Source organism: Arachis ipaensis, chromosome B6 (assembly GCF_059453495.1).
Source record: "Arachis ipaensis isolate K30076 ecotype BB chromosome B6, ASM5945349v1, whole genome shotgun sequence".
NCBI lineage: Eukaryota > Viridiplantae > Streptophyta > Magnoliopsida > Fabales > Fabaceae > Arachis > Arachis ipaensis.
The window spans coordinates 83,412,977-83,428,070 of NC_142441.1; positions in this window are offsets into that span (position 1 = coordinate 83,412,977).

Sequence of the window (15,094 nt, forward strand, 5' to 3'; positions counted from 1 at the left end):
TAAAATAAGATAAAATAAAACAAAATAAAATAATTGAAAAATTGAATATAAATTCGAAAATTAGAAGAAATTGAAATAAAAGCGAATTGAAGACTAAATTAATTAATTAATTAATTAAAAAGATTTTGAGATTAGCAATCAAAAAGATATGATTGAGGATTATTTTGGAAAAGATATGATTGAGAAGATATGATTGAAGAAATTAAAAAGATTTGATTTTTTTTTTGAAAAAGATTTGAAAAGATCAATTTTTGAAATTAGAATTTTGACTTGATTAAAAAGAAAAGATATGATTTTGAAAATCTTTGACTACTTTAATGCTAAATTTCGAAAATTATGAGTAAAATAAGAAAAAGATATTTTTTTATTTTTAAATTTTAATGAGGAAAGAGAAAAACAACAAAACGACACTAAACTTAGAAATTTTAGATCAAAACAAAGAGAACAAACAAAAAAACTTTGAATGTCAAGATGAACACCAAGAACAAATTTTTGAAAAAAATTTTAAGTAAATAAAAGCACAAAAACACACCAAACTTAAAATTTTTAGAAAATCAAACACAAATTTTTGAAAAATTAAAAGAAAACACAAAGAAGACACCAAACTTAGAATTTTTACAGATAAAGAAACAACTAAGAGTATGCAAATTTGAAAAATTAAAAGAAAGTAAAAGCATGCAATTGACACCAAACTTAAAATATGAAACTTAACTCAAATAAAAGACTCTAAACCAACAAAAATAAAATATTCCTAATCTAAGCAACAAGATAAACCGTCAGTTGTCCAAACTCGAACAATCCCCGGCAACGGTGCCAAAAACTTGGTGCACGAAATTACAATCACACTTTTGCAACTCCGCACAACTAACCAGCAAGTGCACTGGGTCGTCCAAGTAATACCTTACGTGAGTAAGGGTCGATCCCACGGAGATTGTCGGCTTGAAGCAAGCTATGGTTATCTTGTAACTCTTAGTCAGGATATCAATAATTCTCAGATTTAATTGTAAAAAGTAAAAGAACATGAATAAATACTTGTTATGCAGTAATGAAGAACAGGTTGAGGTTTTGGAGATGCTTTGTGCCCTGAATCTCTGCTTTCCTACTATCTTCTTCTTCACACACGCAAGGCTCCTTCCATGGCAAGGTTTATGTTGGGCATCACCGTTGTCAAAGGCTACTTCCCGTCTTCTCAGTGAAAATGTTCTACGCACGCTGTCACCGCACGACTAATCATCTGTCGGTTCTCGATCATATTGGAATAGGATCTATTGATCCTTTTGCGTCTGTCACACGCCCAACACTCGCGACTTTAAAGCTTGTCACAGTCATCCCTTCCCAGATCCTACTCAGAATACCACAGACAAGGTTTAGACATTCCGGATCTCCGGAATGGCCGCCAATAATTCTGGCCTATACCACGAAGGTTCTAATCTTAGATTAGAAACCCAAGAGATACACATTCAAGCTTGATTGCATGTAGAACAGAAGTGGTTGTCAGGCACACGTTCATAGGTGAGAATGATGATGATTGTCACGGATCATCACATTCATCAAGTTGAAGTGCGAATGAATATCTTAGAATAGAAGCAAGCGTGATAGAATGGAAAACAGTAGTAATTACATTAATTCATCGAAACACAGCAGAGCTCTTCACCCCCAACAATGGGGTTTAGAGACTCATGCCGTAGAAGATACAATATGAAATGTGTAGAATGTCATGAGGTACAAGATGAATTACTAAAAGTAGTTTTTATAGTAAACTAGTGACCTAGGGTTACAGAAAATGAGTAAGCTAGGGTGTTTAGTGTAAAAATCCACTTCCGGGGCCCACTTGGTGTGTGATTGGGCTGAGCATTGAAGCTTTCATGTGGAGAGACTTTTTTTGGAGTTAAACGCCAGTTTTTGTGCCAGTTCGGCGTTTAACTCCAGCTTTTATGCCAGTTCTGGTGTTAAACGCCAGAATTCTTAAGCTGACTTGGAACGCGGGTTTGGAACATCAAATCTTGGGTAAAGTATGGACTATTATATATTGCTGGAAAGCCCAGGATATCTAATTTCCAACGCAATTGAGAGCGCGCCAATTGGGCTTCTGTAGCTCCAGAAAATCCACTTCGAGTGCAGGGAGGTTAGAATCCAATAGCATCTGCAATCCTTTTTCAGCCTCTGAATCAGATTTTTCCTCAGGTCCGTCAATTTCAGCCAGAAAATACCTGAAATCACAGAAAACACACAAACTCATAGTAAAGTCCAGAAAAGTGAATTTTAAATAAAAACTAATAAAAATATAATAAAAACTAACTAAAATCTACTAAAAACATACTAAAAATAATGCCAAGAAGCGTATAAATTATCCGCTCATCACTCCTACTATACAAAGTAGTATTCAAAAATAATGGGGGAGGAAGAAGATCCTAAACATGGGTGATCTTCTCCTATAAATGCTAATCTAATGACTAAGAATTACAGAAATATGATAAACTAGACTTAGGAGTGCAAAAATCCACTTCTGGAGCCCACTTAGTGAGTGTTTGGGCTGAGCAAAGAGTGTTTCCACGTGCTAAAACTCCCTAGCGGCATTGAACGCTGGCTAGGAGCCCCCTTTTGGGTGTTGGATGCTGGCCACCCCCTTGTGGGCGTTGGACGCTAGGAATGGGGCTAGTGGCTAGCGTTGAAGACTAGTTTTGGGCCTTCAATTCTGAAGCAAAGTATGGACTATTAAATATTTCTGGAAAGCCCTGGATCTTAGCTTTCCATAGCCATTGAGAGCGCATCATTTGGACTTCTGTAGATCCAAAAAAGCTCTTTTGAGTGCATAGAGGTCAGATCCTGATAGCATCTGCAGTGCTTTCTCTGCTCTAAAACATACTTTTGCTCCAACTCCTCAATTTCAGCCAGAAAATACTTGAAATTGCATGAAAATATACAAACTCAAAGTAGAATTCAAAATTTTGAATTTTTCACCAAAACCTATGAAAACATAATAAAATTCAAACAAAACATAATAAAAACTATATGAAAATGATGCCAAAAAGCGTATAAAATATCCGCTCATCACGTACGCAAACCCCTCCATACGCGGATGGGTATTTCTGTTCGACATGCATGCATACGCGGATGAGGTAATGCGTACGCATGATGGCCAAATTGCACTACCACGCATACACGTGACCCCTATTTTCAGCAAAATGACTTTTGTGTTTTAAAACCTAATTTCGAACGTCTAAACTTCTATTTTTACTCTTTTAGCCCCTAGACCTTAGTGGTATGCTTAGTAATGAGATGAAGTTAGGAAGGAGAAGTAACTTGGAGATGAAGAAAGATTTTTAAAAGTAATAGGTGGTTGGAAAAGACGGTACTTGATTTGATAAAGAAGATGAAAGTGGTATATGAGGTAAGTAAGAGAGTAATGTAGTATTGAGAATGATGTATGAGACAATTGATGATGTTACTTAATTGAGAATGATGGAATGAGCTATGAATTATTATTAAGAATGAAAATGATATTTATGAGATATAATTGATTATTATTGAGACGTTCGCCGACCCCCTGTACGTAAGATGTGACCAGGCACTTTAACTCCCCGGGTTCCTCCATGGGCATGCATGTATGAATGTTATTGATCTTGGGGTGTTGTCTCCCCCATGTCAGCTTGGAATTTTTCCTATGGAATATTATTGAGCTTGGAGTGTTGTCTCCCCCATGTCAGCTTGGGACTCCTCCCATGGAATATTATTGAGCTTGGGATGTTGTCTCCCCAATGTCAACTTAGATTATGTCCCATGGTTAATTTTTGAACTTAGGGATGCATATACAAAGGGACTGTCCACGGTTAGCTACCAAGATATGTCGGGTTGGATATGTAACCGACAGTTGATATCAACAGCCATAGGATAGGTATACATCATGTGCATTTGTTTGCTTACCTTGGTTTGCATTCTTGGGTTTGCCTAATTGATATTTATGTTTAACTGCTATGTGTTCTATTTGTTGTAACTGTGAATTACCTATGTTTTCTTTGTTTCCTTGCTTGTCTGTGTGATTCCACTGGAGGTGGAGGTTTTGGAAGAAAGAGGACGATTGAGGGATAGGTTAAGGTTTCGGTTAAGTTTAGGAATCCGTAGGAAATCACCCTTGTTTATGGGTACTGTTTTAAGGCTTTAAGTTTTAGAATCTAAGTATCGGAATTCTAGGATTACCTCTGGCTTTTCCAAGACCTTATATATTATATATGTGGGCACCTTAACTATATTGAGAACCCCCTGGTTTTCATCCCATACGATATTGTTGTTTTTCAGATGCAAGCCGAGATGCGCCTCGCTAGCCGTCTGAATTTCTATTACAGCGAAGATGGTTGTTTGGGCTTTTATATTTTGTTTTGTATATATATATATATATATATATATATATATATATATATATATATATGCTTAGACTTCTCCTTTTATGTATTATACCTTGGTGCCTCATAAAGGCTTTTGTTGGAGAACTAGGATTTATTTTGAGAACTTAGATTTGGGATTATATGTATCTATGTATGTAAATATTCTCCAGCCAGCCTTAACTTCGCAGGCTGATCTTGGAGCTTGATTACTATGTATCCTTGATCCTCTACTCTTTTGTATATATGTATTTATTTGCGCTTAAGCTTTTCCTCGTACGCCAATAAACGTTATTCACGAGTGTAATGCTTTCGTTTTAACTTATCTTCAAAAGGCTCATAGATATAAATCTTTTTCAACTATATTATATATAATATTTTAATTTTAGAGGTCGTAATACCACACCACCTCAGTTTTATGACTTAAGCATAAAGCTCTGTGTGGTAGGGTGTTACAATCTTCTTATTTCATTTTCTCATAATTCATGTTGAACTCTGTTTCGCAATTTCCTTCACTTTTTGCGACGATTTTGAGGGATTTTTGAGAGATTTTTTATCCTTATTTGAATTTTGAGCATTGCAGTTTTGATTGAGGGAGAAGAACCGTTTGCGCTATTCAAGAGTTAGGAAAGCACATGTTTACACAATCTAAATTGAGAATTATTTTTGTGGGGTTTGGGACAACTTTTATAAACTTATGTACCCAAAAAATTTGTATGTGTAGCAGCCCTCATTCTTTATATACCTTCTTGGGCCTAATTACCGTTTTTTGTTAGAAAAATGTGATGGTAAAGTAATTACACCGTAAAATGTATAAAAAAATAGTAATTACACCAAAAAATAAATGTAGAGTGAAAGGAAATAAGGATTTACCCACTCAAGTTGTCAAGTTGGTATTAAGGATATCCTCTAGAATGGAAATGAAGCTTACTTACTTAAGAGGATCATTCATTTTGGGCTTTTGAGTACTTGAGAAACAAGTCATTGAATTTTAGTCTTGGTGGATATTCTAGTACAAAAAAAAGGCAAATAAACTGTATATATATATATATATATATATATATATATATATATATATATATATATAAAAATACATTCAACAATTCATTGGTAAGAAATTTTGGGTTTGCCCCATATTAGCAGTTTTTGATCATGCAATATATACAGTTTGAAATGAGGTTCACCCAATATTAGAAAGCTGGATCCTCGCAAGTGAAGATCTCTAACAACTCATAAAATAAGACTCCCGTCTCCATCTATGAAAAAAGAAGAAAAAAGGGTGTGAACGTGGGAGTTCTCAGCAACATTTTTAAAGATTACACGTTTTGAGTTCGTTATTTATCTGTTATTCCATCTTTAAAGTTAATTAACACTCAGTCATTAATTATCTCAACCAACTTTTAATCACACTAAATATCTTCACAACATTCAAATACACATACATAAATCATAAAAACAAAAAATGTTGCTACAAACAAGTATGATGCTTGTCTTGCCCTACACAGGCCATGAGCTCATGTGTCGGTTTACTACCCGCAACCTGACATTACTCGAGTACAACTCCCAAATATTATAACACCCTAATATTCAAATCCTTATGCTCGAGTCATAAGTCAATGATAATAAGATGGTACGACTCAAGGTGGATTTATAATACATATTTAATTGAAAGGAATTATTAAATGAGAAGCCTGAAAAAGGAGTAAAGAAAAATCGTGAATGGAAACACTCATGTATCGAAGAAAGAGAACAGAGAACGATTGGAAAGTGGAATTAAAAAAAATTAAAGGAAGAAAAGAATAAGGACAAAAGATATATATATATACACACACGCACACACATAATTATAATAGCCACTAGTCACGACCTGCAAAATTTAGGTCGACTAGTTTTACGAAAATAAAAATCAGGGTAAAAAACACATATAAGCCAATGGTAGACTAAAATTACACAAATCAGCCAAAATGAAAACTGTTTCATGAATCTACCTATGCACGTTTATATGTAGTTTAAACCAGCTAAATTCGAACTCCATTTCTACATAATTCGAACCAGGTGGGTTCGAATTATACACAAACATACACACACACTAATTCGAACCAGGTGGGTTGGAATTATACACAAACACACGCACACACTAATTCGAACCAGCTGGGTTCGAATTACACACACGGTAAATTAATAATTTATTAAAAAAATTTTATTAAAAAAATAATAATTTAAAAATTAAAAAAATATATTTTATTTCATACATTAAAAAAAAGCTAACAAACTATTTAATTACGAGACTTCTTTAAAATACTTGTGATCTATCAATTCGAATTCCATACAATACTCTTTTGTCCATTTTTAATAGCTCAAGAATATTTTTTAATACATTTTTTTAATAAATTTATTTAAATTATACTACAAAAAATATTTTATCCTATGCAAAATAATTTAAAAAAATGGCTTAAAAAATGTTAGGAGTACTATAAAAATTTGTAATGTTCTAATAACTTAGGTAAATACATGCATGTACTCAAATTTTAAATAAAATACTCTACATAATCATTAATAATTTAGAAATGAAAGAAAATATTTTATTCCATACAAAATAATTAAAAAATATATTTTATTCTAATACAAAATAATTTTAAAAAAATGGCTTAAAAGATGTTATGAGTACTATAAAAGTTTGTAATATTCTAGTGATTTAGGTAAATACATGATAAAAATATTTTTTCTTTAATTTCTAAATTATTATTGACTATGTAGAGTATTTCTTTAATGTCCTAAGTCATTAGGATATTACAAATTTTTATATAGAGTATAATTCGAATCACCATATAATTTAGGAGTACTATAAAAATTTGTAATATTCTAATGACTTAGGACATTAAAGAAATACTCTACATAGTCAATAATAATTTAGAAATTAAAGAAAAAATATTTTTATCATGTATTTACCTAAATTACTAGAATATTACAAACTTTTATAGTACTCATAACATCTTTTAAGCCAATTTTTTAAAATTATTTTGTCTGGAACAAAATATTTTCTTTCATTTCTAAATTATTATTGATTATGTAGAGTATTTTATTTAAAATTTGAGTACATGCATGTATTTACCTAAGTTATTAGAATATTACAAATTTTTATAGTACTCCTAACATTTTTTAAGCCATTTCTTTTTAAATTGTTTTGCATAGGATAAAATATTTTTTGTAGTATAATTTAAATAAATTTATTAAAACATTTTATTAAAAAATATTCATGAGCTATTAAAAATGGACAAAAGAGTATTGTATGAAATTCGAATTGATAGATCACAAATATTTTAAAGAAGTCTCGTAATTAAATATTTTGTTAGCTTTTTTTAATGTATGAAATAAAATATATATTTTTTAATTTTTAAATTATTAATTTTTTTAATAATTTTTTAATAATTTTTTTTAATAAATTATTAATTTACTGTGTGTGTGTAATTCGAACCCAGCTGGTTCGAATTAGTGTGTGCGTGTGTTTGTGTATAATTCGAACCCACCTGGTTCGAATTATGTAGAAATGGAGTTCAAATTTAGCTGGTTCGAACTACATATAAACGTGCATTAGTGGATTCATGAAGTAGTTTTCGTTTTGGCTGATTTTTGTAATTTTAGTCTGCGATTGGCTTATATGTGTTTTTTACCCTAAAAATCAATTGACAACAACATTTCCTATCTCTTCCAAATATATATCGATACCTCTATAGGCGAGTTTTCAAAATGAAAAATATATACATATAAGTTTTTCAAAATAAACAAGGAGATATTCTAAACAAAAGGTAAAAACATGAGTCTAGAAAACTTTGTCATCTCCTAGATGAATCACAGATCACTACGGAGTACTAGGACCTGCATCTGAAAAATAAGAGATATATACGGAATGAGAACCCCCGATCCATGGATTTTTAGTACGGTAAAAATTCCTAATAAATACTGTATAAGGAAACAGGAACTCACTAAGCAATCCGATACTCCATACTTTATCATATCCATCCAAAGTTCTCACTAATCTGTAATTAGGTAACTGTCCTAGGGAATTCTACTCTAATTTACTTACCTCTTTATTTCTATAACTCTCCACTTCGACCAGAACAACCTTCAGATATTTTGAACCCAATGATTCTATATCAACACATAAAATCTCCACCTGGAGCAAGTGGAATCACTCCACTGCATCAGGGAGCTCAAATCATCACATTCAGTATTTAGCTTTATTATTCAATCTTTTCATCATTTCCTCTCAACAACGATAGCCCTCAATGTCAATTGACACCGGCATGAGGGACCTCTCAGTTTTACACAAGCAATGCAAACAAGTAATACACAAGTAGATTTAAGTAAAGCAATTATAATTAAGCAAATCCAAACAAATCAAACATATGAAAATGGTGTCTATCTGTCTTACTGGCCATGAGGTCACGTGTGGGTTACTTGCCAGAACCCAACACATTTGGCATCTAACCCGGACATTGACCTCTCTGCTGTCTACTCGCTATATAGCATAGCATCGCAGGGTGAGTGCCCAGTATACCTTGCAGAGTTAATACTTTGTATAACTCACAGGGTAAGTTCCCTATACACCTCCCAGACAGAAGGAACCTCACAGAGTTAAATTCTCTGTACACCTCGTAGACTCACAAGCCTGTATCTCTCGCAGTGTTAGTACCCGGTCATATCATCGTATAACCATTCGCAATTTCACCATCACTTTCCTTATCTTGCAGGCAGATCAGCCTGTATCTCTCACTTCTCAATCTCCTTCATTATCAATATCACTCTCTCCACATATTTGTACTCATTTCAAAACCTAGCACGAGAGGGGAAATTCTCAACCCCAACTCGTCTATTCATTTTGGAATATAGTGCCCGTCATACATCTCAATCATCATCTCATCAAAATCTTCACTCATGTATATAACATACAACTCGGATGGAATCCTCAGCCTCCCCAATCTGCCATCATTCACTAATTATCATTAACATAAACCCATCGTTCATTTCGCACATTATCATCATCATTCTCATCATACTGAATCGTAATCGATCTCCGTCATCCCTCATTATCATAACCCTTCCCATCATACATATTCAATCATCTATCCTCAATTCACTTACTCAACTCACAATTTCTCATTCTTAACTTCTCTATCCTCTATTACACCGGTTTTAAACTCTTATTGGGATTTATAGAAATTTAAAAGGATAAAAGAATGGTCAAAAATTCAAAAATTCATGTTTTGCAAAACTAGGTGGTCATGCGTACGCATTCCACATGCATATGCATGAGTGCCAAAATTGGCATAGTCACGTACGCGGAGCACCCTCACATATGTGTGAAATTTGGGCAGAGAGCTCGCGCGCGTATGCATGACATGCATCGCGTATGCATGAGCATAATTTTGACATTGTCGCGTACGCAACCCAGGTTCGCATACGCACAGGTGTTGGCAATGACCAACTCCCACGTACACACGATGGATTCCGCGTACGCATGACATATCAGAATGAGAAAAAGCTGATATGATCCAAAAACCAGTTTTTAAGCCCAAATTTCAAACCTTTTGTAACTTTTTTCACAAAATTTATTTTTCAACCTTTCTTGAACCGTTGGAAAGATTGATAAATTTCTTAAAAATCTAGTTTCACAAAATTTCCAACCCCGAGGACAAAGTTATGGTCGGATAAAGTTGGTCAAAAATCAGTTTTTAACCAAAAATAGAATTTACCAATTTCTCCAAAAGTTCATAAGCCAAAACAGTTTTTAACTCAACAAAATAGAGTGAACTACCAATCCGGCCCCTGTCCATTTTTTAAAATGACAATACGACCGCTCAAGATAAAAATGATCCACTTCGGTCCCTGATCCACTTCGGTCCCTATCCTCTACTTCCGTGACACATCACGGTCCCTGTGGGTATTCTTCCGTCAACTCTAAACGGAAAATGCTGACTTATTAGATTCGAAAATAGACAGAAGCCTAATTTTCTCTAAATTTTTTTGAGTAATAACAAATTTATTTTGCCTTTACGGAAGAAAAAAAAAGGAAAAGAAATGGAAACTTGATATATCCTCTTTGTATTAATAACAATCATTCATATATATGAATAACCATATGGGTATATATATGTGCATATATATGAATGTGGCGTGAAGGCAATATACACGTGTATATATGAAAAATCAAGAGACCTAATCTTTTTTATCACATTTAATCATCATCACCCAGCTTCCTTTGGTTCCATTTCTTTCTTTCACTAACGGTGAGAGTGAGAGACCGAAGCTGCATGGAGAAAACCGTAATCCCCACCGAATTTTTGACTTTAATTTTTTACGATCTGTAATTCCAATAAAAAATCTAACCTGGTAAAAGTGTTCGTATCTTTCTCCTCTACACGTTGGCTTTACTTTTTTCTGGTAGAAGTTGACGGTGACGTATCTCCTCTTTTCCTCGAGTTTGGCCAATTGGAGTTCTAGCACAACTAGAAAATTGCTTAATACAGACAGATTTACAGATAATTTTGGTCTTTATTACAGACGGATTTTTGGTTACCGACGAAATTACCGACGGATTTCATCCCTCTGTAAAAGCTTCATCGGAAATTATTTACTGACAGATTTTTTTTCGTCGGTAACTTACCGACAAATTTTTACCAATTACCGACAGATTTTTCCTTTGTAAATTCTCCCCTCCATTTTCTTGGAATGTTAAACTTTTCGACGGATTTTTTGTCAGTAATTAAAGACAGATTTTTCGACGGATTTTCCGTCGGTAATTAGAGACAGATTTTCAGACGGATTTTCCGTCGGTAATTAGCAACAAATTTTCCAATAGATTTTCTGTCGGTAATTGAAACCTTGGAAAACCATTCTAAACTCTTAATACAAACAGAAAATCCCTCTGTAAATCCGTCAGTAAGGTAAAATATAATTTTTTTAGATTTTTTCATTGTAAAATAAACCTATTTTCATAGAAAATAAATATAAATGTAATGAATAAAAATTTTCATCTAACTTGTATTCGAACATTCATAATATTTCAAAAAATAAACAAGTTCATCTATTATTGATACATAAACAAAATGTATCGATACATCAACTATAATCCTCAATGTATTATTCAACCATACTAAATCTATCAACCATACATAAACAAAATGTATCGATACACCAACTATAATCCTCAATGTATTATTCAACCATACTAAATCTATCAACCATACTAAAATATGTGTTATTCTCCGTACTAAAATAGAAATTGGAAAACTCCAAAATCTCCAGATCAATTTAGACCTCAGATACAACAATCTCTCAGGTAAAATCCCAGCTTCTCTTGGGAATCTGTTGAAAATAGAAGCACTTGATCTTTCCCACAATCAACTCACTGGAGAAGTGATGAGAAGACTTTTGTGTGGTTTAGAATTCACAATTACATTCTCGTTGCAAGTATAGTTTCTAAACCAACAATAATCCTTTCATACAAAAGATTCTTTCTCACTAAAACAAACCCCTAAATTTATAAACCGAAGTATTGAACCTCGGGTCGTTCTCCCTAGGAATTACAATAAAGTGTCTTGTTATTGGTTATGAGTTATGTTTGGGGTTTTTTATAAGAAACATGAAAAGTAAATAACAATGGAAATAAACTAACAACTAAAAAGGTCTTGGCAAAGGTTGGTGGTCAAGGATCTCTATCCTAATCACTAACCACAACATGAGAATTGGCAAGGACCAACCTCACTAAGTTAACCCCTAACTAATAGTAGAGGAACGTCAAGTGAGCTATGTCAATCCAAGTTCATAAGTCCTAGTTCTCCACCATTTCAATTAGTGAGATCTAGAGTTAATGGCTCCCATTCGTCAATCACTTGGACATTAGTAACTCAAGAGTTCCTAAGTTACCTTCCCAAGCCAAGAACATAAAATTCAATTCTAAAATCCAACCAAGCATTTTATCAAACACTTGGTAGGCATAAAAGGAAAGCATAGTAAAATTGCATGGAAAGTGAATCTACACTACTCAATTGCAAGGAATTAAACAACAACAAATCAAATGAACAATAAAGGAACATGAATCATAAATTGCATTAAAGGAAAATGGAAGAATAAAAAATGCATCAACATACAAGTAAAGGATTACAAGAATTAAAAGCAAAACTAGAGAGAGGAAAGGTAGAAGGAGAAGAATTACAAAGAGAAAAGTAAATCTAAGCATGAAATTAACCTAGATCTAAGAATTCCTAATCTAGATCTAAATCCTAATCCTAATCCTAGAGAGAAGTGAGAGCTTCTCTCACTAAAACTAACTTTCCCTCCAAAAATTAAACTAAACTAAACTAATGTGTGAAAGCATATAAAGTATGTTGATTACTCTTCAATCCTTGGCTTAAATAGCATTAGAAATGAGTTGGATTGGGCCCACAAGGCTTTAGAATTCGCTAGCCACGTATTGCTTTAAGTGGATCATATGGCAACAACGATGCATGCGCATACAGTGCATGTATGCGTTACCATACGTGTAGAAACTATGACAAATCTTATATCATTTCGAAGCCACGGATGTTAGCTTTCCAACGCAACTAGAACCGCATCATTTGGACCTTTGTAGCTCAAGTTATGGTCGATTAAGTGCGAAGAGGTAGGCGTGACAGCTTTTGCGATTCCTTCATTTTTTCATGAGTTCTCCATTTTTATATGCTCTTCCTTCATTCCCTTGATCCAATCTTTGCCTCCTAAATCTCAAATCACTTAACAAACATATCAAGGAATCTAATGGAATCAAAGGTAAATCAAGATTAAACAATTAAGGACCTAAAAAAAATGTTTTCACTCTTAAGCACAATTCTAACTAACATGCAACCTATCATGTAATGCAACAACTATCTAACGAAGAAAATAAAAAAAATTGGTGTTGAAAAGGAAATTGTTACCCATGGAGATTGGTCGAACGACCTCCCCACACTTGAAGATTGCACCGTCCTCGGTGCATGCAAAGAAGAGCAAGGTGGATGGGTTGCTACAATTGATGAGCTTCTCCGAAAGGTTGTGCGGATGACTTGTTCGTTGCCCCATCTCAAAGCTTTTCCTTTTCCTCCTTTCTTGGTGGCCAACCTAAAGAAAGAGAAAAAGAAAGAAAATTAAGCCTATAACAAAGATATCAAAGCAAATAGAACATAGGCGGGGGCGAATGCCAAATAAGGGTATGGTTCTCTACTACATGGTAGCTACAACATGTGAGTGAGAAAACATTGTAAGCTAATGGCATATCAACTAATACTTGATGCAAGAGTAAAGTTAAAGCATGAAGAGCATAGTAAGCATCAAGTTCAAATAAGAAAAAGTGGGTTATGAAAGACATGTAAGCTCACATTAATGCACAAAGGATACAAGGATCATCAAAGGTTAAGCATTGAATTAGAAATTTCATTACCCATCAATATCAAACAAGTCTAGAGGCACCAAGATTAACCAAGAAATTCTCAATAATTGAGTAAGAAAATGCAACACCATTATTGAAAGAAGAGACTTAGAAAAAATTGAAAACAGGCTATAGAAACAAAATTGAAATGTAAAGAATAGAAGTATACGAATGCGATAAACAAAAGAAAATGGAAGAGGAGAAAAAAAACTCTTTTTTTACCAGCGCGGACGCGTCATGCATGCTTACGCGCCGATGTGCATTTTGGCCGAAGGGTGCATACGCGCCAGGTGCGCGCACGTGTGGGTGAGGTTGGGCCAAACACTTAATGCTGGCCCAGAGCTGGCACAACTCTCGGGTCATTGGCCTGGGAACCACTTCAGCGAATCGGCGCACACGCAGCATGTGCGCTAGTGCGCGCATATGCAAAATAAGGACATTGACGCGTAAGCGCGCAGTGCGTGCACGCGTACACGCAGTTGTGCAATTGGCCCAGCTATTGCGGGAGATTGGCCCAACTCTCTGGAAAAAGTATGGGCCTGAATAATGCGTATGGACGCGCACGCGCACAGCGTGCGTACGCGTCCTTGACTCTCTCTCTTTTTTTTCAAAAATACTATAAACAGCTAAAAATCTCCCTAACACTACCTACAACTCAAGATCAACTAAAATCCAAAATTAATAAAAAAAATTTCAAGTGCAAACAGACATAACTTGCACTTTAAGCAACTAACAACCAAGATATTAAGACAAAACTACATGAAGAGGAAAAACTACTTACAATGGTAGCTCAAATCACTTATTAATCAAATCTACAAGAGAATGGAAAGAGTTTACCATGGTGGGGTGTCTCCCACCTAGCACTTTTGTTTATTGTCCTTAAGTTGGACTTATGGGGAGCTCCTCTCAAGGTGGCTTGTGCTTGAATTCATCTTGGAACTCCCACCAATGCTTGGTTCTCCATTGTGCCCCAAGATTTCTTATTTGTTGCACCAAGTGTTGATGGAGTTCTTCACAAGCTTGGGGCTCCCAAAGTTGATCCTCATCTTGTGATCCGGGATCCCACACTTTATTTTCACACTCGTCTTGAAGTTGATCATCATTATTAGTCCATTCGGGTGGTGAGTAAGGTGAATTCTCTATGAAGTGCCCAACAATCCTTCTAGACCCATCTATTTGAGCACAACTCCAACCTTTATATCTCATGTTTGATGCATCAACCATAATGAACCTTGATTTGCAACGCCAACCACGAAACATCTTTCTTTTACGC